Genomic DNA, 27,996 nt, shown 5'->3' on the forward strand with positions numbered 1-27,996 from the left:
GGAGGCGACCGAAGCGGTTTCCCCCTTACCCCCCCACACCACCCCCACACAAAACACACAAAGAAACATTAAATACAGACTTTAAAACATACTAAAAAAATAAAAAAAAGTTGAAAAACTGACGAGCTGCATGACATGGCTGCTGCCAGAGCAGCGCCCCCTCCGAATATGTCAGCACAGGTCGTGATCCAAGCTCCAGGGCCCATGAAAAACATTTTAAATGGACGCAGATTTGAACAGATTTTAAACACACTACTTGTGTTTTATTTGGAATTGAGAACTAGCTTGACTAATCGTATCATGTTTACCATCGCAGTTCCTTAAATCCATTGACACAATTTGTACTTTGAGCAGAAGAACTTTTCCAGCCTTGTGCCAGTACCCGTAGGGTTAAAACACATGCCATTTTTACAGTATTAACAAAAAATCAAAACCATGCTTTGGGATTACTGTGTAGTTGGGGTTCAACACAATTTTAAAAAATCAGTTCTGAACTTGGTCATTATACAAGTCCAGTCTATTTGTGTGAAACGTTGGCGCGGTTTCAAAAACGTCGCCATTTTGTCACCAGTTGTCATCTCTGCAAGAAATCGCAGCAAATTGTGGACCATTACACAACCAACCTCCCTTCCATTGACTCCGTTTACACCTCACGCTGCCTCGGCAAGGCCAGCAGCAAAATCAAGGACCAGTCGCACCCCGAACACCCTCTTCTCCCCTCTCCCATCGGGCAAATGATATGGCAGTGTGAAAACGCACACCTCCAGATTCAGGGACAGTATCTTCCCAGCTGTTATCAGGCAACTGAACCATCCTACCACAACCAGAGAGCAGTCCTGAACTACTATCTACCTCATGGGTGACCCTCGGATTATCCTTGACAGGACTTTACCTTGCACTAATCGTTATTCCCTTATCAAGTATCTGTACACTGTAAGTGGCTTGATTGTAATCATGTATTGTCTTTCTGCTGACTGGTTAGCATGCAACAAAAGCTTTTCATTGTACCTCGGTACATGTGACAATAAACTAAACTGAACTGAACTTAACAAACATGGGCCGGTGAGACCAGTGTAGATGGGAATCTTGGAATTGGACCGAAGGGCCTCAGTACCAGAGACTAGTAGATGGAATTGAATTGGACCGAAGGGCCTCATTCTGTGGTGTATGAGGTTAGGAGGGAGGGATAGACTGGTTAGCATGCAACAAATGCTTTTCACTGTACACGTGACAATAAACTAAACTAAACTAAACGTAAGTTCATAATTCATAGGAGAAGAATTAGACCATTTGGTCCATCGAGTCTACTCCACCATTCAATCATGACTGAACTATCTTTCCCTCTCAACCCCATTCTCCTGCCTTCTCCCCACAAACGTTGACACCCTTATTAATCAATTGTCGTATAGTCGTAGAGTCATACAGCATGGAAACAGACCCTTTGGCCCATCTTACCCATGCCGACAAAGATGCCCCATCAATACGTCCCACCTGCCCATGTTTGGCCTATATCCTTCTAAACCTTTCCTATCCATGTACTTGTCGAAATGTCTTTTAAATCTTGTAATAGTACCTGCCTCAACTGCCTCCGTTAGTTTACTTTAGTTTAGTTTAGAGATACAGCGAGGAAACAGACCCTTCGGCCCACCGAGTCCGCACCGACCAGCACACTAACACTATCCTACAACACTAGAGACAATTTACATTCATATCAAACCAATTTGTTTTAGTTTTAGTTTTAGAGAAACAGCGCGGAAACAGCCCACTGAGACCGCACTAACCAGCGATCCCCGCACATTAACACTATACTTGGGACAATTTACATTTATACCAAGCCAATTAGCCTACAAACCTGTACGTCCTTGGTGTGTGGGAGGAAACTGAAGATCTCGGAGAAAACCCACGCAGATAACGGGAAGAACGTACAAACTCCGTACAGACAGCACCCGTAATCGGGATCGAACCCGGGTCTCTGGCTGACCTCAACCTCAAAAGGTTGATGAAGGCAGAGCTGTAGATGTTGTGTACATGGACTTTAGTAAGGCGTTCGACAAGATGCTGCACGGGAGGCTGCTCTGGAAGGTTTGATCTCATGGGATCCAAGGAGAGATAGATGAATGGATAGCAAATTGGCTCCATGGAAGGAAGCAGAAGGTGATGATGGAAGGTTGCTTCTCAGACTGGAGGCCTGTGACTAGTGGTGTGCCGCAGGGTGTGATGCTGGGCCCGTTACTGTTTGTCATCTACATCAATGATTTGGATGAGAACACACAGGGCAAGATTAGCAAGTTTGCTGATGATACAAAAGTTAGTGGTTTTGCAGATTGTGAAGAAGGTTGTGAAAGATTGTAGCAGGATCTGGATCGATTGGCCAGGTGGGCGGAGGAATGGTTGATGGAATTTAATACAGAGAAATGTGAGGTGTTGCATTTTGGGACATCGAACAAGGGCAGAACCCACACAGTGAATGGTAGGCTTCTGTGTAGTGTTGTAGAGCAGAGGGATCTAGGAGTACAGGTGCATGGTTCCCTGAAAGTCAAGTCGCAGGTGGTCAAAAAGGCTTTTGGCACTTTCACCTTAATTAGTCAGAGTATTGAGTATAGAAGTTGGGAGGTCATGTTGCAGTTGTATAAGATGTTGGTGAGACCACATTTAGAATATTGTGTTCAGTTCTGGGCACCATGTTAGAGGAAAGATATTGTCAAGCTTGAAAGGGTTCAGTAAATATTCACGGGGATGTTGCTAGGACTAGAGGGTGTGAGCTATAGGGAGAGGTTGAGTAGTCTGGGTCTCTATTTCATGTAGCATAGGAGGATGAGGAGAGATTTTATAGAGGTGTACAAAATCATGAGAGGAATAGATCAGGTAGATGCACAGAGTAGGGGAATCGAGGGCCAGAGGACATCGGTTCAAGGTGAAGGGGAAAAGATTTAATAGGGATCCGAGAGGTACCCTTTTCACACAAAGGTGGCTGTATGGAACAAGCTGCCAGAGGAAGGTACACAAAAATGCTGGAGAAACTCAGCGGGTGCAGCAGCATCTATGGAGCGAAGGAAATAGGTGACGTTTCGGGCCGAAACCCTTCTTCAGACTGATCAGTCTGAAGAAGGGTTTTGGCCCGAAACGTCACCTATTTCCTTCGCTCCATAGATGCTGCTGCACCCGCTGAGTTTCTCCAGCATTTTTGTGTACCTTCGATCTTCCAGCATCTGCAGTTCCTTCTTGAACACAAGCTGCCAGAGGAGGTAGTTGAGGCAATCATTTAAGAAACGGTTGGACAGGTACATGGATAGGACAGGTTTGGAGGGTTATGGGCCAAGCGCAGGCAAGTTAGACTAGGGTAGCTGGGATATTGTTGGCCGGTGTGGGTGAGTTGGGCCGAAGGGCCTGTTTCCATTCTGTATTACTCTATGACTGTCTATCTATGACTCTTGACTCTATGAGGCAGCAACACCACTGCTGCACCATCGTGCCATCCTGACAGCACGTTCCATATACCCATCACTCTTTATGTGGAAAAAGTTTCCCCTCGGGTTTCTATTAAATCTTTCCTCCCTTCGATTGTTCAACCGACGCCGGAGTCCCATCTTCCCGGCAAGAGGGCATACATACAACATAGGGCCGCCGTTGCGGCGACTGGCTGCGGAGGCCTCAAATAGGCTCTGACCTCGGGTGGACTAGGAGGAGGACTGGACTTTGTGGTGCCTTCTCTCACAGTGGAAAGTGTTGATTCTGCTGTGGGGGGACGTTCATGTTGAATCCCATAGTGTATTGCGTACTTCTTTATTTTTTATTTTATATGGATGTATGGTAATCTAATTTCTTCTCTGTGGCTTTGGCTTCAACATGATTTGATTTAAAAGTGCTATATAAATAAAAATTACTTACTTACCTCACCTTAAACCCATGTCCCCTTCTTCTCGATTCGCCCACTCTGCGTAAAAGGCTCTGTGCATTTACCCAATCTATACCCCTCATGATCTCATACACCTCTCTTGCACTTAACGTTATTCACGTAATTCCCCTTATCATGTATCACTACACTGTGAACGGCTCAATTGTAACCATGTATTGTCTTTCCACTGACTGGTTAGCACCCAACAAGAAGCTATTAGAAACATAGAAAATAGGTGCAGGAGTAGGCCATTCGGCCCTTCGAGCCAGCACCGCCATTCAATATGATCATGGCTGATCATCCAAAATCAGTACCCCGTTCCTGCTTTCTCCCCATATCTCTTGATTCCGTATTGTCACTGTACCTTGGTACATGTGATAATGAACTAAACAACACTAAACTCTTGTGCATGCAGAATTGATTATGTGAGATGAATCTTTGCCTCGCTGCACTGTTATATTTGTCCTCCACATCCCTCACTGTGATGGAAGGTGAAAACAAAAGTTCAATCTCTTCCCTTCTTTCTTCTCCCACTGTCAGGGGCCTCGAGCCTTCCGTTGATGGGGCGATCTTGGCTCCCGTAGCCGGCGGTGGTGCCCTCCGCATCGGGTCGATCAAGCTCCTGCATCAGGGGGAATCTCAGCTCCCCCGCGCCGGGCTATCGACCCCGGGTCGGGGCTGTTTGATACCTTCTGCGTCGTTTGGAGCTTCCCGACATCGGTCTCTACCCGAGACTGCGTGCTCCTCGCTGGGGAAATTCGTAGGTCACGGTTGGAATGTCGATCCCAGGCAAGGGATCGGCTCCGATGGTAAGTCCACGTCCCCGCGGTGGGGCTCAAAGTCAGTCCCGAGCAAGGCTGCCAGCACCACGATGTTAGGCCGCAGAACGACCGGAAATACGATCTGGAAAATTATCGCATCTCCGGCAAGGTAAGAGATTGAAAAAAAGTTCCCACCTACCGCCTCCCCCTACCCCTCACCAAAAACAAACCAGAGAACATTAAAGGACCTGTCCCACTGTACGAGGTAATTCAAGAGCTCTCCCGAGTTTCCCCTGATTCGAACTCGGAGAATTACGGTAATAGCCGCTCGTAGGTACTCGGGGCTCTCATGGACTCGAGCTGAACGCGTTTCCCGAGTACCTGCTGTTAGCGTTACGAGCCGCTAAGAGACGTCCCGAGCTCCGACGTACCCGCTACGTACATTCTACGTACTTACCACGAGTTTGATTAATATTTTAAACTCGGGAGAGCTCTTGAATTACCTCGTATAGTGGGACAGGCCCTGAACACAAACTTTTAAAACACACTAAAAATAACAAAAAAGACGAAAAGACAGACAGACTGTTGGGGAGGCTGCCATTGCTGACGGCACCACCCTTCCTATCTTTAATCTTGATGCAGCGATGTCCAATCTGCAGTTTGCTCACATACTTTGAGGCTGAGTAGCTGCTGCTGGGTGCACAGCTGTTCTGAGTCAGAGGCAGCATTGTTGCAGAAAATGATAATAGCACACTTGCAGACTGCTCACAGATGTCATTCCAATCTGGCATGCTACCACCACGTATACGTCTCGCCAAATCCATATCCAAGGAAAATCAGGCCCAGACCTATTTTAAGAAACAAATATCATCTTTAACTTCTACTCTGAATCATCCTCCCCCACTCCCCTCAACTGAGTAAGTTGCTGACTTACTTTACTTGACTTATTGTCCCTATGATTAGGGCGGCACGGTGGCGCAGCGGTAGAGTTGCTGCCTCACAGCGCCAGAGACACGGGTTCAATCCCGACTGCGGGTGCTTGTCTGTACGGAGTTTGTACGTTCTCCCCGTGACCGCGTGGGTTTTCTCCGAGATCTTCGGTTTCCTCCCACACTCCAAAGACGTGCAGGTTTGTAGGTTAATTGGCTTGATGTATGTGTAAATTGTCCCCAGTGCGGATAGTGTTAGTGTGCGAGGGTCGCTGGTCGGTGCAGGCTTGGTGGTCCCAAGGGCCTGTTTCGGCACCGTATCTCTGAAAAAAAAAGTTCTAGGAGCAGAAGTAGGACATTCAGCCCATCCAGTCTACTCCGCCATTCAATCATGGCTGATCTATCTCTCTCTCCTAGCCCCCATTCTCTTTCCTTCTCCCCATAACCCCTGACATCTGTACTAGTCAAGAATCTGACTTGCTTTTTTGTGGTAGACAAAAATGCTGGAGAAACTCAGCGGGTGCAGCAGCATCTATGGAGCAAAGGAAATAGGCTACGTTTCGAGCCGAAATCCTTCTTCAGACTGACCCTTCTTTGATTTCTTGTCTTGCTTTGCTAAGTCTCTGCTTCACAAATATCCATTGTCTTGGCTTCCACATTGCGCTTTTTAATCTCGCTTGCCTGTGTTCAAATTTACTAATTTGTATCACAAACTTTCCATGAAGACGAAGTCAAAGTTGTTTTACTATAGTCTTGTCACAAGTAGCAACATGATGACGTGTTGCCTGCTGTGTCCTCTGATATGGACCAAATGCAAGTAGCGGAACTAGTGTACATGGGACACAAAGTGCTGGAGTAACTCAGCGGGACAGGCAGAATCTCAGGAGAGAAGGAATGGGCGACATTTCGAGTCGAGACCCTTCTTCAGACTGATGGGACATGTTGGCCGGTGTGGGCAAGTTCGGCCAAAGGGCCTTTTACCACGCTGTAAGACTGACTCTACAAGACCATTGAGTATTGGTGTACAACAACCATTCCAGGTTTAAAGAGATCGTGCAGAGGTATCTCCCACCCTTCAGAAACAAATGGAAGCGTCATCCTGCCCAAGAGAAAGGAGGAGAAGAACCAACTGGCCCACAAACCTGAGGCTTGGAGATCGATAAAAAGGTCACTTCCATGTCTCACCACAGCAACTGAGAATTTTAATTTCAAGTTATTAAATAAACTTGGCTGCTGCTACTATGAGTAATGAAATTACATGTGAATTGGATGGGGTTTTATGATTATCTGGTAGTTACTGATAATAACTTTTGATTCCAAATTTATTATTCCAGTTTAAATTCCCCAGCTCCATAGTGGAATCAAAACTCCAGCCTCCAGATGTATACTTCAGGCTTCTTGATAATGATCCATTAACAACCACTTCAACAGGTGCGGCCCGGGCTGTCGCCGAGGGAGGAAGGACGGAGACGCGGCTCGAGAGGCTAACAGAGGCTAAGAGGTTTGCCACGCACTGCAAGGGAGCAGTGGACCAGACAGGAAGAGCGGACGGAATTACCACTAGACAGCCAAACCAGTAGGTAATTTACGGCTGGGGTGAGTACTTTCCCATTTATAGGAGGTAGGATTATATAAATAAGGGGTGTATCAATACAGTAATCCGGGTAGGGGATTCTTAAATAGGACCAGTTAATTACTTATATAAGATGGGCGGCCAGGAGATGTGCCAATACTGTGAGATGTGGGAATTTGTCGACACCATTGATGTAGATGATCCCTACAGCTGCAGTAAGTGTTTGAGGCTAGCGGAACTCGAGCTCCGCATTGATGAGCTGGAGACCCAACTTCATACGCTGCGGTACATCAGGGAGGGGGAGTGTTACCTGGATGTTTTGTGCCAGGGGATGGTCACACTGACCAGTTTAACTAATTCAGTAGTTAGTGAGCAAGGAAAGGAAGGTGTGGCCATAAGCGAGGCAGGTAGGGGGAACCAGGAGGAGATGCGGCAGGAGCCACAGCCCTTGTCCCTGACAAGCATGACCGAGGCTCTTACTCAATGTGAGGACGGGATCAGGGGCTGTGGGAGGGATGAGCAACCTGGCTGCAGCACCGTGGATCAGGGGGCCATTCAAGAGGGGGGAGTTAGAAGAAATGCCGTTGTAATAGGGGATAGTATTATTCGGGGGGTAGATAAGGTTCTCTGCGGCCAGCAGAACATGTCCCGAAGGCTGTGTTGCCTACCCGGTGTAGGGTTAAGGATATCTCTGCGATGCTGGAGAGAAATTTGCAGAGGGAGGGGGAGGATCCAGTGGTCGTGGTCCATGTGGGGACCAATGACATAGGAAGGACGAGGAAGGAGGATCTGCTGAAGGAGTTTGAGCAGTTAGGGAATAAATTAAAAAGCAGAACCTCGAGGGTACTGATCTCCGGATTGCTACCTGAGCCACGGGCCAAATCGGCGAGGGTACGTAAAATTAAAAAGCTGAATGCGTGGCTCAAAGACTGGTGTGGGAAAAATGGGTTTGGTTTCTTGGGCCACTGGCACCAGTACTGGGACAGGGGGGATCTGTTCTGTAAGGACGGACTTCACCTGAACGGTGCTGGGACTGGGGTCCTGGCAAATCATATAACTAGGGCAGTAGAGAGGTCTTTAAACTAAGTAGCGGGGGGGAGGTATCAAGGGGGGTAATAACGGCAGGGGTAGAGGAAATAGAGCAGGGTATCAGTGGGGAAACGGAAAATCAAAATGTGACAGGAGGATCCAGAATGTGTGAAGATAAAGCTCTAGATGTAAAAGGGGCAAAAACAGAAAGGAAGGGTAGTAAAAATCATCTGAAAGTGCTTTATCTAAATGCACGGAGTATTCGAAATAAGATAAATGAATTAACGGTGCAATTAAATATATATAGTTATGATATCGTGGCCATTACGGAGACATGGCTGCAAGGGGATCAGGACTGGGAGTTAAATATAGAGGGGTACTCGACAATTAGAAAAGATAGACAGGAAAGAAAGGGAGGAGGGGTGGCCCTTTTAATAAGGGAGGGAATAACGGCAATAGAGAGGAAGGATATTGCGTTGAAGGATCAGGATAGTGAAACAGCTTGGGTACAGATAGAGAATAACAAGGGGAAAAAAAACACTAGTGGGTGTAATTTATAGACCTCCAAATAGTTGTGACGCTGTTAGTCAGAACATAAATCTGCAAATAGTTGACGCATGTAAAAAGGGAACTGCTGTAATCATGGGGGACTTCAATTTTCATATTAATTGGGCAAACCAAACTGGGCAGGGTAGACTAGAGGAAGAGTTTATAGAATGTATTAGAGACGGGTTCCTAGAACAGTATGTCACAGAACCGACAAGGGGGGAGGCAATCTTGGATCTGGTCCTGTGTAATGAAGCAGGATTAATTAAAAATGTCATAGTTAGGGACTCGTTGGGAACAAGTGACCACAATATGGTCGAATTCCATATTCAAATAGAAGGGGAGCAGGTTGAAACTCAGGCTAGGGTACTTAGTCTAAATAAGGGGGATTATGAAGGTATGAGGACTGAGCTGATTAAAGTTGACTGGGATAGCAGACTCAAGAATAAGACGGTACATGAGCAGTGGTGTACGTTTAAGGATCTACTGTATAACCTTCAAGAAAAATTTATTCCTATGAAGAAAAAAAGGGGTAAGGGTAAGAACAGTCAGCCATGGCTCAGTAAAACTATAAAGGATAGTATTCGGCTGAAGGCAAGGGCATATAAGGTAGCCAGAGATAGTGGGAGGGTAGAGGATTGGGAAGCATTTAAAGGTCAGCAAAAAATAACTAAGAGATTAATTAAGACGGGGAAAATAGACTATGAAAGGAATTTAGCGAACAACATAAAAACTAATAGTAAGAGTTTTTATAGCTATATAAAAAGAAAAAGGGTGGCTAAGGTGAACGTTGGTCCATTGGAGGGTGAGACTGGAGAGTTGTTGGTGGGGAACATGGAAATGGCAAAGGCATTAAACGAGTATTTTGTATCAGTCTTCACCATAGAAGACACAAAAAATATTCCAACGCTGGATAAACAGGGGGCGGTAGGAATGGAGGAGCTAAATACTATTAAGATCACCAAGGAGGTGGTATTAGGGAAATTAATGAGACTGAAGGAGGATAAATCCCCTGGGCCTGATGGATTACATCCAAGGGTCTTGAGGGAGATAGCGGTGGGGATTGTGGATGCATTGGTGATAATTTTCCAAAACTCCCTGGAGGCAGGAACGGTCCCAGTGGATTGGAAAATGGCCAATGTAACACCTATATTTAAAAAAGGAAGTAAACAGAAGGCGGGTAACTATAGACCGGTTAGTCTAACATCGGTGGTGGGTAAAATGTTAGAGACAATTATTAAAGAAACACTAACGGGGCACTTGGATAAACATGACTTCATCGGACAGAACCAGCATGGTTTTGTGAAGGGGAAGTCCTGTTTAACGAATCTGCTCGAATTCTTTGAGGAAGTAACAACCCGGGTGGATAAAGGGGAACCGGTGGATGTGGTATACTTGGACTTCCAAAAGGCTTTTGACAAGGTGCCACATAAGAGACTATTGCTAAAAATAAAAAATTATGGGATTGGGGGTAATATATTAGCATGGGTAGAGGATTGGCTAACAAATAGGAAGCAGAGAGTGGGGATAAATGGTTCATACTCAGGATGGCAACCGGTAACTAGCGGGGTTCCGCAAGGGTCGGTGCTGGGACCCCAGTTGTTCACAATTTATATAAATGATTTGGTGGAGGGAACCAAGTGTAATATATCAAAATTTGCGGACGATACAAAAATGGGAGGAAAAGTAGGGGATGAGGAGGATAGGAAGAGTCTGCAAAAGGATATAGATAAGCTAGGTGAGTGGGCAACAACTTGGCAGATGAAATTTAATACTAATAAATGTGAAGTCATTCACTTTGGGAAAAAAAATGATAGGGCAAGTTATTTTCTAAATGAGGAGGAGCTGCGTTGTAATGCAACGCAAAGGGATCTAGGGGTATTAGTACATGAATCACTAAAAGTTAGTATGCAGGTGCAGCAAGCAATCAGGAAGGCCAATGGAGTTTTGGCCTTTATTGCTAGGGGGATTGAGTATAAAAACACGGAGGTCTTGCTGCAGCTGTACACAGTATTAGTGAGACCACATTTGGAATACTGTGTACAGTTCTGGGGTCCATACTTTAGAAAGGATGTACTAGCCCTGGAGGCAGTGCAGCGAAGGTTTACAAGATTAATTCCTGCAATGAGGGGATTGACATATGAGGAAAGGTTAAGTAGGCTGGAACTCTACTCTTTGGAGTTTAGAAGAATGAGAGGCGATCTCATTGAAACATATAAGATCGTGAGGGGCCTTGATCGGGTGGATGCACCGAGGATGTTCCCAATGATCGGGGAAACTAGAACTAGGGGACATAGTTGCAGAATAAGGGGGGGCTCTTTTAAAACTGAGATGAGGAAGAACTTCTTCACCCAGAGGGTGGTTAATTTATGGAATTCACTGCCCCAGGGAGCAGTGGAAGCAGAAACATTAAATATATTTAAATCTAAAATAGATGTTTTTTTAGCTGCCAAGGGGATAAGGGGCTACGGGGAGAGGGCAGGGATATGGACCTAGGTATGGTTAGTATAGTAAGACCTGAGTGATCTCCTGGACAAGTGTCGATCGCCTGGATTGGGGTCGGAGAGGAATTTCCCGGATTTTTTTCCCGAATTGGACCTGGGTTTTTATCCGTTTTTTTGCCTCCCCCAGGAGATCACGCGGTTCTTGGGGTGGAGAGGGGTGATAGCGGTATAAAGGGGAGGGTAGTGTCTTGTGTTCTGTGTCTTGTGTCTACTGTTTGTGGGTAAGGGTGTCTGTTTAGTGTTCAGCCATGAGCGAATGGCGGTGCGGGCTCGACGGACCTGGTGGTCTACTCTCGCACCTACTTTCTATGATTCTATGATTCTATGATTCAGGGAATTGATTTTACTCTTCGGGACAGAATGAAGAACTCCAATTGAATTACTACCGAGTAAAATTGAGTTCAGAAAGGGTTTTTGATCACAAAAATAGCCATTGTGTACGGATTGCAAATTAAACTCATATGCAGCCTCCATCCCAAAAGGTGCTCGCTCACCAGCCCGCGACCTTGGAGATTTGTTAAAGTAAACAGTAAGTGTTCACATGATATGCTGGAATGGTTTAATTTGTGAGTCTGGCAAATTCAGCTGTCTAGCGTTCAGACTGAGAAATGGCCAGCCAGTAGACATGGTGAGCTTGGGGAAGATCAGGTATCAAGCTGAGAGAAGGTAGAGTCATAGAGTGATACAGCATGGAAACAGGCCCTTTGGCCCAACTGGTCCAAACTGGCCAATCTACGCTAGTCCTACCTGGCTGCGTTTGGTCCATAACCCACCAAACCTGTCCTATCCATGTACCTGTCTAACAGTTTCTTAAACATTGGGATAGTCCCAGCCTCAACTACCTCTGCTGGCAGATTGTTCCATTCACCCACCACCCTTTGTGTGAAAAAGTTACCCCTCGGATTCCTATTAAATCTTTTCTCCTTCACCTTAAACCTACGTCCTCTGGTCCTCGATTCATCTACTCTGGGCAAGAGACTCTGTGCATCTACCCGATCTATTCCCCTCATGATCAACTTATGAACACATTAGGAGTATTATTTTGGTCAGCTTGCAACAAGGAGGATGTTGTTAAGCTGGTAAAGGGTGCAGAAAATATCTAGGAACTTGGTTCAGAACTTGACGGTTCACAAGAGGAAAGGATGACGAGAAATAGAAAGACATGGATTTCATGATGGAGCGACATTGTCCTTTGGATATTATTGTACTTGTGACTATCATGCTGCACTTCAAAGATGTCCGTTAGTTTGGAAGTGTTGCGACCCAAGGCAGGACATCGCCCAAAGTCTGAAGAAGTCTGAAGAAGGGTCTCGACCCGAAACGTCACCCATTCCTTCTTTCCAGGGATGCTGCCTGTCCCGCTGAGTTACTCCAGTGCTTTGTGTCTATCTTCAATTTAAGCCAGCCTCTGCAGTTCCTTCCGACACTGCACAAATAACCTATTCTTCCTTTTTGACTATAATTGAACGTTAAAATATAAAAGGGTCAAAGTGGGAAAAAAAAATCCTTTATCGAAACTGACTTGAAAACAATGGAGGAAAAGGAATGGAATAATTTCAAACAAATCGTAAAATACTAACTGGCACAGTGGCGCAGCGGTAGAGTTGCTGCCTCACTGAGCCAGAGACCTGGGTTCGTTCCTGACTACGGGTGCTGTCTGCACAGAGTTTGTACCTTCTCCCCGTGACCACGTGGGTTTTCCCCGGGAGCTCCAGTTTCCTCCCACCCTCAAAATGCATACAGGTTGGTTGGTTAATTGACTTGGTATAATTGTAAATTGTCCCTAGTGTATGTAAGATCGTGCTAATGTGCGGGGGTCGCTGGTCGGCGCGGACTCGGACAGCCGAAAGGCCTGTTTCCGTGCTGTATCTCTAAACTAAACTGAACTGAAATGATGTGTAGGATGGAACTACAGATGCCAGTTTAAACCGAAGATAGACACAAAATGCCGGAGTAGCTCAGCGGGACAGGCAGCATCTCTGGAGAGAAGGAATGGGTGATATTTTGGGTCAAGACCCTTTTTCAGACTGGGGTGAGGGAAACGAGAGATATGGAAGGGTAAGGTGTGAAAATGATCTAAAGTGTTAAAGATTTTTTTAAATGTTGAAGAGATCATTGTTAGCTAGGGGAACTTGGCAACGAGGCATATTATGTAAAATTTAAATAGGAGGACATTCAGACTGGTCGGAGAACTATGAAGGGGGAGGGATTGATGTTTCCGATCGAGACCCTACTTCAGACTGAAAACTGTTCAGATCAGTTCTGCTTGAGTTCAGTTTAGTTTGTTGTCACGTGTACCGAGATACAGTGAGAAGCTTTTCATAGCAGAAAGTAATGAAGTGCGTGTGTGTGTGCAAAAGATAATTTATTTAGCAATTGTAGCATTCAAACCCATAATACCACTGAGAAGAGGTGGGGGGGGGGGGGGGGGGGGGGGGAGCAGTTTGCAGTACATTCAGTACATGTTCATGACATTCTTGGAGTGTGTCCTACAGATACATTACAGAAATTAACTGCTCGTAATGATCCTGCCATCTGTATGCAGGGGTTCATACCTACAGGTATGTGGCAAGTGTTGGTCCTATTCAGGAATCGATAGCCTGGGGCCAGGGATTTGGTTTCCCTGCATTGGTGGCTATCATAGAGTCATAGAGTGATACAGTGTGGAAACAGGCCCTTCGGCCCAACTTGCCCACATCGGCCAACATGTCCCAGCTACACTAGTCCCACCTGCCTGCGCTTGGTCCATATCCCTCCAAACTTGTCCAAAATAATGTACATGTCTAACTGTTTCTTATCACCAGGAGAAGGCAGGGGCAGTGCCCAAAGACCGGCCATCTGCTCCCTGTCATTCTGTGGGAGCCTCCGATGCAACCTCGTACAGCTCCAACCTGACTCCAGTCTACGTGGAATGTGGCCGATCTGGGAGCCTCACCGAGCTGTGAAAGTCAAAGGACTTTCTCCACCCCCCCCCCCCCCCCCCCTCCACACACCCCTCCTCCACCCCACCTCCCATTGTCCACCTCTGCTGAAAGGAAAATGGTCACTTTAAAATTCATAGCTCGCAGATGCCTGCCACACATTCACGGGAAGAAATAAACCCCTCAGACCCTTCGTGAATGAACGCAAGCATTCACAAGAGGCGGGGGCTTGGCAGGGAAGCAAAGAGGAAATTGTGGTGGCATTTTAAGGGCCGAAAAGATGCAGATAAGGCAGATGTAGGTAGATGTCAGGGGGTTGTGTGGAGGCAGGAGAATGGGGTTAGGAGGGAGAGATAGGTCAGTTATGGTGTAATGGCAGAGTAGACTTGATGGGCCGAATGGCCTAATTCTGCTCCTATCACATTGAATTGAATTGAATTGAATGCCTTTATTGTCATTCAGACCTTACGGTCTGAACGAAATTTCGTGCCTGCAGTCATACATACATCATACAATAATAACAACAATAAACACAAATTAACATCCACCACAGTGAGTCCTCCAAGCATCTCATAGAAACATAGAAACATAGAAACATAGAAAGTAGGTGCGAGAGTAGACCACCAGGTCCGTCGAGCCCGCACCGCCATTCGCTCATGGCTGAACACTAAACAGACACACTTACCCACAAACAGTAGACACAAGACACAGAACACAAGACACTACCCTTCCCTTTATACCGCTATCACCCCTCTCCACCCCAAAAACCTCGTGATCTCCTGGGAGAGGCAAAAAACCGGATAAAAACCCAGGTCCAATTCGGGAAAAAAATCCGGGAAATTCCTCTCCGACCCCAATCCAGGCGATCGACACTTGTCCAGGAGATCACTCAGGTCTTACTATACTAACCATACCTAGGTCCATATCCCTGCCCTCTCCCCGTAGCCCCTTATCCCCTTGGCAGCTAAAAAACCATCTATTTTAGTCTTAAATATATTTAAAGTTTCTGCTTCCACTGCTCCCTGGGGCAGTGAATTCCATAAATTAACCACCCTCTGGGTGAAGAAGTTCTTCCTCATCTCCGTTTTAAAAGAGCCCCCCCTTATTCTGCAACTATGTCCCCTAGTTCTAGTTTCCCCGATCATTGGGAACATCCTCGGTGCATCCACCCGATCAAGGCCCCTCACGATCTTATATGTTTCAATGAGATCGCCTCTCATTCTTCTAAACTCCAAAGAGTAGAGTTCCAGCCTACTTAACCTTTCCTCATATGTCAATCCCCTCATTGCAGGAATTAATCTTGTAAACCTTCGCTGCACTGCCTCCAGGGCTAGTACATCCTTTCTTAAGTATGGACCCCAGAACTGTACACAGTATTCCAAATGTGGTCTCACTAATACTGTGTACAGCTGCAGCAAGACCTCCGTGTTTTTATACTCAATCCCCCTAGCAATAAAGGCCAAAACTCCATTGGCCTTCCTGATTGCTTGTTGCACCTGCATACTAACTTTTAGTGATTCATGTACTAATACCCCTAGATCCCTTTGCGTTGCATTACAACGCAGCTCCTCCTCATTTAGAAAATAACTTGCCCTATCATTTTTTTTCCCAAAGTGAATGACTTCACATTTATTAGTATTAAACTTCATCTGCCAAGTTGTTGCCCACTCACCTAGCTTATCTATATCCTTTTGCAGACTCTTCCTATCCTCCTCATCCCCTACTTTTCCTCCCATTTTTGTATCGTCCGCAAATTTTGATATATTACACTTGGTTCCCTCCTCCAAATCATTTATATAAATTGTGAACAACTGGGGTCCCAGCACCGACCCTTGCGGAACCCCGCTAGTTACCGGTTGCCATCCCGAGTATGAACCATTTATCCCCACTCTCTGCTTCCTATTTGTTAGCCAATCCTCTACCCATGCTAATATATTACCCCCAATCCCATAATTTTTTATTTTTAGCAATAGTCTCTTATGTGGCACCTTGTCAAAAGCCTTTTGGAAGTCCAAGTATACCACATCCACCGGTTCCCCTTTATCCACCCGGGTTGTTCATAGGGCTGCAGTCTCTTCCTTCCTCTTCTCCCTCTGCGCTGAGGCGATTCCCCACCGGGCGATGGTACAAACATTCCCGCGGCTCACCGAACCCCGCAACGGGCCGGCTCAAACACCGCGGCCCGGGGTGGTCGAAGCTGCCGCCTTCCAGTCCAACGGACGCAGCCGCTGGCCCGCAGCTCAACCCCGGACTCAGGTCGCCGCCGGCAGAACGCCGTCCCAGCCACCGGAGCACCGTTCCAGCCCCGAGCCGGATCGCCCTCACGTGAGTGCCGTTCCTCCCTCGAGCTGGGCCACTCCGACAGGAGCGCCATTCTCCCTCGGGCTGGGCCACTCCTACGGGAGTGCCGTTCTCCCTCGGGCTGGGCCACTCCGATGGGAGTGCCATTCTCCCTCGGGCTGGGCCACTCCGACGGGAGTGCCACAGCCCCTCACGGGAGAGTCTCGGCCCCTCGCCAGGCCGTCCTCACGGGAGCGCTATTCCAGCCCCGAGCTGGGCCGCCCTCACGGGAGCGAGCCCAGGGCAAGTCCTGACAGGCTGCCTCCGGAGTCCCGAGGTCGCCAGCTCCGCCATTAGGCCTCAGCGCAGACGGAGGCAGAGAGGGGGGATACGACGAAAAAGTTGTATTCCCCCCAAGGGAGCGACAGCAAACCCCGTTTCAACCCCCCCCCCCCCACATAAACACAACCTAAAAACCAAAAACACAACTAGACAAAACGAAAAAAAACAACACAAAAAAGTAAAGACAAACGGACTGCAGGCGAGCCGCAGCCGTTCCCAGCGCCGCCACTTCCGGACATGAACTTATGCATATATTTAACCATTGCAAAATGATTAAAATTGCATTTTTTTCTCAGTTGTGTTGCTTTCATGCCTCTCTCTGATGTGTTAGTTTAGTTTAGTTTAGTTCGGAGATACAGCATGGAAACAGGCCCTTCGGCCCACCGACTCTATGCCAACCAGCGATCCCTGTACACTAACGCTATCCTACACACACTGAGGACAATTTACACTTATACCAAAGCCAGTTAACCTACAAACCTGTACGACTTTGAAGAGCGGGAGGAAACCGAAGATCTCTGAGGAAACCCACGCAGGTCACGGGGAGAACGTACAAACTCCGTACAGACAGCACCTGTAGTCAGGATCGAGCCCGGGTCTCTGGCGCTGTAAGGCAGCAACTCTACCGCTGCTCCACATACTATTCTGTGGATACTATTTGATCTGCTTCCAATTCACCTTGTATTAAAAAGAAAGTTACATAAATAGTATCTACTGCCTCTGAGTCTTTTGCCATTCACCTTGAAACAGTGTCTGTTGTTTACTAACACCTGACACTTCTCAGACCTGCGTCTTTAGTGAGAGGGTGGTGAATCTGTTGAATTCATTGCCACAGATGGCTGTGGAGGCCAAGAGAATGGATGTTTTTAAGGCGGTGATTAACAGATTCTTGATTAGTAAGGTCTCAGAGGTTTATGGGGAGAAGGCAGGAGAATGGTATAGGATGGAACTGCAGATGCTGGTTTACACCAAAAGTAGACACAAAATGCTGGAGTAACTCAGCGAGACAGGCAGCATCTCTGGAGAGACGGAATGGGTGATGTTTTGAGTCGAGACCCTTCTTCAGACTGAGAGTCAGGGGAGAGGGAAACGAGAGATATGGAATGGTACGGTGTGAAAATGATCAAAAGTGTTAAAGATCAAAAAAAAATGTTGAAGAGATCATTGTTAGCTCGGGGAAGGTAACAACGAGGCATATTATGTAAAATTTAAATAGGAGGACATTCAGACTGGTCGGTGAACTATGAAGGGGGAGGGATGAAGAAAGAGGGAAAGCAAGGGTTACTTGATGTTAGAGAAGTCAATATTCATACCGCTGGGGTGTAAGGTGCCCAAACAAAATATGAGGTGTTGTTCCTCCAATTTGCGTTGGGCCTTGCTCTGACATTGGAGGAGGTCTAGGACGGAAAGGTCAGTGTAGGAATGGGAGGGGGAGTCAGAGTGTTTAGCAACCAGGAGATGGACTGAGCGGAGGTGTTCAGCAAAACGATCGCTGAGCCTGTGCTTGGTCTCACTGATGTAGGTGTCCACACCTGGAACAGCGGATACAGTAGATGAGGTTGGAGGAGGTGCAAGTGAAACTCTGCCTCACCTGAAAGGATTGCCAGGGTTCCTGGACGGAGTTGAGGGAATAGATATAGGGACAGATGTTTCATCTCTTACGGTTGCAGGGGAAGTTACCTGGGGAGGGGGTGGTTTGGGTGGGAAGGGACGAGTTGACCAGGGAGTTGCGGAGGGAACGGACTTTGCAGAAGGTGGCCTCCTCCACAGTCAGAGTGAGGCCAAATGCAAATTGGAGGAGCAGCACCTCATATTTCGCTTGGGCAGCTTACAACCCAGCGGCATGAGATGAATTGATGCTTGAATTAAACTGCCTTTCCACTCACACAGGCCTGACCGCTGTAAATTGAGACAGTTTCCACAGCACCGTCGGAAAGCAATTTTCAAATAAAATTGTGTTAAATTTGAATCTAATCACGCCTGAATACTTGGCAGCTCGTGTGACAACATGGTTGCTACGTCCATTGTCAGCAATGGATGGCTGGAAATTTGAACAGACTTTTCCCCTATTTGTGTTTTAGAGACAAAGTCAACAATGATTGAGATCAGCCTATATTCCATCATTCACCGATCCTGGGAAACTGGGCCAGGTGTTCAGTTCCGCTGGATGCGAGCCATTTAAAAAAAAATGTGCGTTCTGCTGAAGAGCACTTACTTTGTAGAGCAAGCTTCATGTGGGGCACTGACTAATGACTCCATTAACATCTCAATTCTGGGAAACGTGAGCACCAAACCTGTATGAATCTTCAAAGGCAAACAACAAAATACCTCAAGTAATGAGGTGATCCCTCCACTAATAGACCCTTACAGTGTTTGGAGTGCACACGGTTTTAATTATAGAGTGATTTTTATAGGAAACCACACTGGTCAATCTTACGGTATTTTGTGCCAAGGCAAAAGAAAATCCTAAATAATAAACTTCTGAATATTACATTTGCACCTTTTTAAACTTCAACTGTCCATGATTTTAGTTTAGTTTAGTTTAGAGATACAGCGTGGAAACAGGGCCCTTTGTCTCATCGAGTCCGCGCCGACCAGCGATCCCCACACGAACACTATCTTACACACACTAGGGACAATTTACACTTATACCAAGCCAATTAACCTACAAACTGGTACGTCTTTGGGATTGGCATCAACGCTAAATAATATCCTTTAACTGACTGAGATTAAAAACATTATACTTAGATATTTGGATAAATGTTAATGTTCAGATATGCCACAGGTAAGAATCATAATAGAATGTTTAACCCATTTCACATCGTTTATTACCCCACCTTGTATAAGTGTGACATTTAGTTGCTGCATGATTTTTCTTTTACATTTTTCTTCTTGAGACAGTTTTCATTAAATTATAACACACCATTTTATGTAAAGGAATTATGTGGTAATATTTCCATGTATCAATCAGATATAAATCATTTTTTTATGCATTTGTCTGATGTTAATCAATTCATCTTGAAATAGATATTTTAAAAGTGCAGCACTATCTATTTCCACATACATCAATGTAGAAAGGGCAACACGGTGGCTCAACGGTAGGGTTGCTGCCTTACAGTGCTTACAATACGGTAAACCCGGGTTCGATCCCGACCTTGTGTGCTGCAAACCGTACGGATTTCGTACGTTCTTCCCGTGACGTTCTTCGCATGGGTTTTCTCCGAGATCTTCGGTTTCCTCCCACATGCCAAAGACATACAGGTTTGTAGGTGAATTGGTTTGGTGTAAGTGTAAAGTTCTCACCAGTGTGTGTTAATGTGCTGGGATCGCTGGTCGGCGCGGGCTCGGTGGGCCGAAGGCCCTGTTTCCGCATTGTAACTATAAACTAAACTAAAAAATCTACATATGTAGGTGGATATATTATGTAGAAACATATTTCCACGTACATAATATTTAGATGTATGTAGTAATAGATATTGTTGCACTTTTAAAATATGTTTCAAAATGAATTGCTTTATATCAAACGTAATGAACTGATTTATATCAGAGAAATTTATAATTTAGAATAACAATGATCAACGTTGACATGTCAAGTATTTAATGTCGAGCACGTTTTCACATTAGATTTGATTCCGTTATAGTGAATGGGGAAGCAAATTTAAATGATGGGAAATAAATAAGTGCGCATAACTTCAGGACTTCTATCAGCAAGTGGACAAAAGGCAGGCAGACTCAATGGTGGGGGGAACATTCCTGTCCATATTCAGAGGACTTTTAATGAACAGTACTTTAATCCTTGAGTGAAAGAGATTCATTGTTGCCCTGTACGTTTTGTTTAATTAGACCATGTGATTATCATGTTACACTCCACGTAATGTTTCGGTTAAAAGTTTTTGCTGTTCAATTAAGCATGTCCAAGCTGCTACGCGGCAACAGGTAATTGATAAAATAATCCATGTGGCAGGTCTTTTCCTGATGACAAACTGCAGCAGCAATGCGAAAAATAAAAAATCATAATTATTGGTACACCCTTGGGTAATTAATCAATCTTAAAAATCTATTTTAAAATCATACTTTTGGTCAAACAAGAAATTAAGAATGTGGAAAGTATCTATCAATATGTAGTTCATCCAAAGATGTACAGGTTTGTAGGTTGATTAGCTTGGTATAAATGTAAAATATCCCCAGTGTGTGTTGGGTAGTGATAACGTGCGGGGATCGTTGGTCGGCACGGACTCGGTGGGCCGAAGGGCCTGTTTCCGAGCTGTAACCCTAACCGCAAGACTAAACTAAACTAAAACTTAGTGCCGTAGATGCTATCATCCCCTTTAAACTTATCATCAAACTCAGGGAACTGGGTCACTGTTTAGATTAGTGTTGGTTAGTTTAGTTTAGAGATACAGCACAGAAACAAGCCCTTCGGCCCACCAAATCCGCGTCGACCGGCGGTTGTCCCATACACGAGTGCTATCCTAAACCAAACCAAATCTGAGTGCAAATTTTAAAGCTGGGCGGACAGTTGTGTGTGAAATTCGTTGACTTGTAAGATTCACCAATCTTACTTAGTGCAACAGGCTCTGAAAGATTTCTCCGGTGTTTCCTGTTTCTTGTTGAGAATCTCGCAGCCCGCTCCAAGAAGGTGGGGAACAGTGGGAAGAAACTTTTTCTCATGCTTTTTTTTTCTCCCGAGAAAGGGAGTCCTTTCTTCCTCGGCTAATATTTAGCTCCTTCAAATGCAAATGGAGAGGTTTCCGCTGCAAGGTTAGCATAACGAGCATGGGAAAGCTTCTGATGTGGAGTGCTCCCCGGCACAATGCAAGAAGAGGCTTCAAAGCTGGGGGACGCCTCTGGGGAATTGGTGCGTTTGTTAAGTATTCCATCTAATTTCTCGATAGCTAATGAGCGGCTGGAATAAAGGGGAAGCGGGACATGACCAGTCCTGTGCCTGCTCACTCTGTGAGTCGCTCACAGTTAAAGGCTGTCCTTTGTAGAGCAGTGAGTATGGGACGAGTCGCAAGAAAGCCTGCAGCAATATCCAGAGCGTCACTCACTCTCCTCTTTGTTATAATCCAGCCTAAGATAGACACAAAAAGCTGGAGTAAAGGGCCTGTCCCACTTAGGAGACCTAAACAGCAACCTCTGGTGACCTTGCCCGCCATCCAAAAAAAAATCAAGGTCGAGGTGACCTGCAACCTCCTACCACCTCCCACGCATATATTGAAACCATTCCTCGACTATGAAGAAAACCGGCTTCGACTAGACCTGCGACTAAAAAAACTATTGATTTTTAAAACGGCAACCTATTTTTAGTCGAGGCCGGTTTTAAACATGATGAAAAAATAGCAGCAACCTAGATGAAGCCTCGACCACGCGGAAACCACTTTCGACCAGAGTGACCAAAACCTCCGGTGACCTCATGGAAGCCTTGGGTGGTGGGCAAGGTCACCAGAGGTTGCTGTTTAGGTCTCCTAAGCGGGACAGGCCCTTTACTCAGCGGGACAGGCTTCTGAAGAAGGGTCTCGTTCCCGAAAAGTCACCCATTCCTTCTCTCCAGAGATGCTGCCTGTACCGCTGAGTTTACTGCAGTATTTTATGTTGAGCCTCGGTTTAAACCAGCATCTGCAGTTCCTTCACTACACACTTAGAATCCAGCCTCCAGTTCCTGCACTGAGAAACTACCAGCCTCTGGTTTTATTTGGAATTCCCACCAGCTCTTCTGTGTGTTATGATAAGGGGAGAAGGCAGGAACTGATTGTGGATGATCAACCATGATCACAGTGAATGTTGGTGCTGGCTCGAAGGGACGAATGGCCTCCTCCTGCATCTATTATCTATTGTGTGGGGGGAAAGGGGGAGAGCTAGCGTCTTTTATCAAGATGGCACCGAAGCCAGATGACTCTTTGCGTAACTTAGAATAATAATGATCAATGTTGACACACGCACACACACACACACACACACACACACACACACACACACACACACACACACACACACACACACACACACACACACACACACACACACACACACACACACACACACACACACACACACACACACACACACACACATATATATTTCTACCACCAAACAGTGGCGTTTGATGAGCTACTAAATAGTAAAACTGTTTCTGCCGAAGAAGAAGACTAATCCAGAGGATGTGATTTCTTTTGACTACAATAATTTGGTTTAAAAGAAAATTCTTGAATAAAAGTGACTTTGATTGTTCTTCTCCAGAACATATCTATCTATCTATCTATCTATCTATCTATCTATCTATCTATCTATCTATCTATCTATCTATCTATCTATCTATCTATCTATCTATCTATCTATCTATCTATCTATCTATCTATCTATCTATCTATCTATCTCTAAAACTCTCATCTTGTTCGTTAGTATGTCCGTGAGTCCGTCTGAAGTCTGATCCTGAAACTACGCCAAAACAGTACACGATAGCGCTACAATTTTTGGACCACCTTACTCACCATTGTCCTGCGGTGTAGTGTATCATTTTGTTCAGATTGATGGTATATTTTACGTTATTCAGATTTTAAACTTTACAAAATCCAGTTTGAAAAAAATCACTTGATCTTGCACTGACAGTTAGCAGCAATGACGTCACAATGGGATCTCATTTACATAAACTGCCCGTCAACAGTGTTCCACCCCACAATGGGATCTCATATACATGAACAAAAACAGCATCTTCCACAATTCCCTTGCCCTGCTTCTGCCTGTTACAATATTACAAATGACAGGACACTGATTTTTTTTTAAGTGAAAAGTTACTGAAGTTTTTAAAGTTTAAAAAGAGGGAGGGTGAAGAGGAGGGAGAGGGAGTGCTGGGGATGAGGGAAATGAGCCGCGCCTGTGCAGTTTGGGGCTATGGGTGAGTGGTGGAATATTGCGTTGGTGGAACGTGTTGCTTTGGGGGAACGGGTGAGTGGTGGAATATTGCTTTGGCAGAACGGGACCCAATGGGTTCCAACTTGAAAGGCCAAGTTTATTGTCACATGTACCAGTGAAATTCGAATTACCTGTTCTAAATTACTTTAGTACTTTGGAGATACAGCGTGGAAACCGGCCATTCAGCCCACCGAGTCCCTGCTGACCAGCGATCATCCTGTACGTTAACACTGGGAACACTTTTACAATTTTACTGGAGCCAGTAAAACCTACAAATCTGTATGTTTTTGGAGCGTGGGAGGAAACCGAAGATCTTGGAAAAAACCCACACAGGTCTCGGGGAGAACGTACAAACTCCCTACAGACCAGCACCCATCGTCAGGATCGAACCAGGGTCTCTGGACTGTAAGACAGCAACTCTACCGCTGTGCCATCAGCATCTCCGGAGAGAAGGTGACGTTTTGGGTCGAGACATCTTCTTCAGACTCTGAAGTGTCGTGCCGCTCGTTTGTGTCAAATAGTAGAAGCTTTATCGCCACTTGTTCAGGGGAAGAAGGATGAGCAATAAACGTCACACTTGCCAGCAATATCTGCTATGATATTATCAACTATGATAATAACCTTGACCAGAATTGCCTCCCGCTGGCTTTAGTTTAGTAAAGTTTAGTGATTCAATCATGGCTGATCTATCTTTTATTCTGAACCCCTGTCCCCTGTCTCCATCAATGGTGTGGGTGTGCAGTTTACCAAGGAGCACAAGAACCTTGGAGTGTACCTGGACAGTAAACTGGACTGGTCCAGGAACGCTGAGGCCCTGTACAAGAAGGGACAGAGCCGCCTGTACTTCTTGAGAAGGCTCCGCTCCTTCAACGTCTGCAGTAAGATGCTGCAGATGTTCCACCAATCGGTGGTAGCTAGTGCCAATTTCTTCGCTGTCATGTGCTGGCGCAGCAGGGCGAAGGCCACGGATGCCAATAGAATCAACAAACTCATCAGGAAGGCTGGCTCCGTCCTGGGGGCGGAGTTGGGTTCATGGCAGGTGGTCTTGGAGGAGAGGATTCTCCTCAAACTGCGGAGCATCCTGGACAATACAGCTCACACCCACTCCATGACACACTGGTCAACCTGAGGAGCACCTTCAGCAACAGACTGGTTCCAAAGCACAGAACGCCACAGGGGATCCTTCTTCCCTGTGGCTATCAAACTGTACAACTCCTCCTCGTTCAGTCGTCGGGTAGACTGAGACTGACTCCACCCCCGCCCCAATCTTTGCACATCCCCAATCCTTTCCACTCGTCACTTTATTTTCATGTTTCATGTATTTTATGTTTTTATGACTGTTGGCAGATCAATTTCACTCCTGGGATAAATAAACTTCTATCGTATCGTATCTCCCCATAACCTCTGACCCCCGTACTAATCAAGTATCTATCTTTCTCTGCCTTAAAAATATCCATTGACTTGGCCTCCACAGCTCTCTGTGGCAAAGCTAGGATCGAACCCGGGTTTCCGGCGCTGTCTTCGCTGTAAGGCAGCAATTCGACCGCTGCGCCACTGTGCCACCCAATGAAGTTTGAATATCTGCCACGTTAAAAGTTAAGCGAATGAAAGCCCCCTGTTTTCTGCATCATCCACCATTGACATTTGGGTAGATCTGAGTTAGAAAGGGACAGGGAGTCGAGAGAGTGCCGAGAGAGGAATCTAGAGACACTCGCAGATGGAGAGAGATGAGAAACTGCCACAGCCAGACATAAAAACAGTTTTTACCACGAGTGGTTGTTCTACTCAACAGCCAAAAATCTGTAGCCTCCCTTTGATCTGGTATTTTGTTGGTTCACATGCTTGATCAATGGTGTTTTATCATTAATGTTTTATTAGTATTAATGTTTAGTGTTTTCTGAGTCATTCGTAACTGTCACTGTATGTCATGTTGTTACTTGTGGGCGGAGCACCAAGGCAAATTCCTTGTATGTGAATACTTGGCCAATAAACTTACTTACTTACTTAAATTAAATAGCAAATTAAACTCAAGGTAAAGGAACTGCTAGGAGGTAGCGACCATAATATGATAAGATTTAATCTGCAATTTGAGAGGGAGAAGGATAAATCAGAAGTGTCAGTGTTGCAGTTGAACAAATGGGACTATGAAGGCATGAATAAATGAATGAATGATTGAATGAATGAATGAATGAATGAATGAATGAATGAATGAATGAATAAATGAATGTTTATTGGCCAAGTATGTACACATACAACGAATTTGCCTTGGTGCTCCGCTCGCAAGTTACAACACGACATACAGTAAACCATTAAGAATAAATCATGAAAACATTAAGTATAAAACATTATAGTTTAAACATGTGAATGAAATAAAATACCAGAGCAAAAGGAGCTGGCCAAGGTCAACTGAAAAAGGATCCTAGCAGGAATAATGGTGGAACAGCAATGGCAGGAATTTCTGGGCATAATCCACAAGATGCGGGATCATTTCATTCCAAAGTGGAAGAAAGATCCTAATGGGAGTAAGAGGCAACCGTGGCTGACAAGGGAAGTTAGGGATGGAATAAAACTAAAAGAAAAGGTGCATAACACCGCAAAGAGTGGCGGGAAGCCAGAGGATTGGGAAACTTTCAAAAGACAACAGAAGATAACAAAAAGGGCAATACGGGGTGAAAAGAAGGAGTATGAGGGCAAGCTGGCCAAGAATGTAAAGAAGGATAGTAAAAGCTTCTTTAGGTATGTTAAGAGAAAAAGATTAGTAAAGACAAATGTGGGTCCCTTGAAGGCAGAGACAGGTGAAATTATTATGGGGAACAAGGAAATGGCAGAAGACTTGAACAGGTACTTTGGTTCTGTCTTCACTAAGGAAGACACAAACAATCTTCCAGAAGTACTGGAGGGCAGTGGATCTAGGGAGACAGAGGAACTGAAAGAAATTTGCATTCGGCAAGAAATAGTATTGGGTAGGCTAATGGGACTGAAGGATGATAAATCCCCTGGGCCTGATGGTCTGCATCCCAGGGTCCTCAGGTGGCTCTAGAAATAGTGGACGCATGGTGATAATTTTCCAATGTTCAATAGATTCAGGATCAGTTCCTGTGGATTGGAGGATAGCTAATGTTATCCCGCTTTTCAAGAAAGGAGCGAGAGAGAAAACGGGGAATTACAGACCAGTTAGCCTGACTTCGGTGGTGGGAAAGATGCTGGAGTCAATTATTAAAGAGGTAATAATGGGGCATTTGGATAGCAGTAAAAGGATTAGTCCAAGTCAACATGGATTTATGAAAGGGAACTCATGCTTGACTAATCTTCTAGAATTTTTTGAGGATGTGACGTAAAATGGATGAAGGGGAGCCAGTGGATGTATCTAGACTTTCAGAAAGCCTTTGATAAGGTCCCGCACGGGAGATTGGTGACTAAAATTAGAGCACATGGTATTGGAGGTAGGGTGTTGACGTGGATAGAAAATTGGTTGACAGACAGGAAGCAAAGAGTAGGAGTGAACGGGCTCTTTTCAGAATGGCAGGCAGTGGCAAGTGGAGTGCCGCAAGGCTCGGTGTTGGGGCCGCAACTGTTTACCATATATATATATATATATGATCTAGATGATGGGATTAAAAGTAACACTAGCAAATTTGCAGGTGACACAAAGCTGGGTGGCAGTGTGAACTGCAAAGGGAATGCTAGGAGGTTGCAGGGTGACTTGGACAGGTTGAGTGAGTGTGCAGATGCGTGGCAGATGCAGTATAATATAGATAAATGTGAGGTTATCCACTTTGGCGGCAAAAACAAGGGGGCAGATTATTATCTCAATTGTGTCAGATTCGGAAAAAGGGAAGTGCAACTAGAGCTGGGTGTCCTTGTATACCAGTCACTGAAAGTAAACATGCAGGTACAGCAGGCAGTGAAGAAAGCTAAAGGCATGTTGGCCTTCATAACGAGTGGATTTGAGTATAGGAGTAAAGAGGTCCTTCTGCAGTTGTGCAGGGCCCTGGTGAGACCACATCTGGAGTATTATGTGCAGTTTTGGTCTCCTGATAAGAGGAAGGACATCCTTGTTATTGAGGCAGTGCAGCGTAGGTTCACGAGGTTAATCCCCGGGATGGTGGGACTGTCACATGAGGAAAGATTGGAAAGACTGAGCATGTATTCACTGGAATTTAGAAGAATGAGAGGCAATCTTATAAAAACATATAAAATTATAAAAGGACTGGACAAGCTAGATGCAGCAAAAATGTTCCCAATATTGGTGGAGTCCAGAACCAGGGGCCACAGTCTAAGAATAAAGGGGAGGCCATTTAAAA

The sequence above is a fragment of the Amblyraja radiata genome, chromosome 2, assembly GCF_010909765.2.
Source record: "Amblyraja radiata isolate CabotCenter1 chromosome 2, sAmbRad1.1.pri, whole genome shotgun sequence".
In the NCBI taxonomy this organism is placed as follows: domain Eukaryota; kingdom Metazoa; phylum Chordata; class Chondrichthyes; order Rajiformes; family Rajidae; genus Amblyraja; species Amblyraja radiata.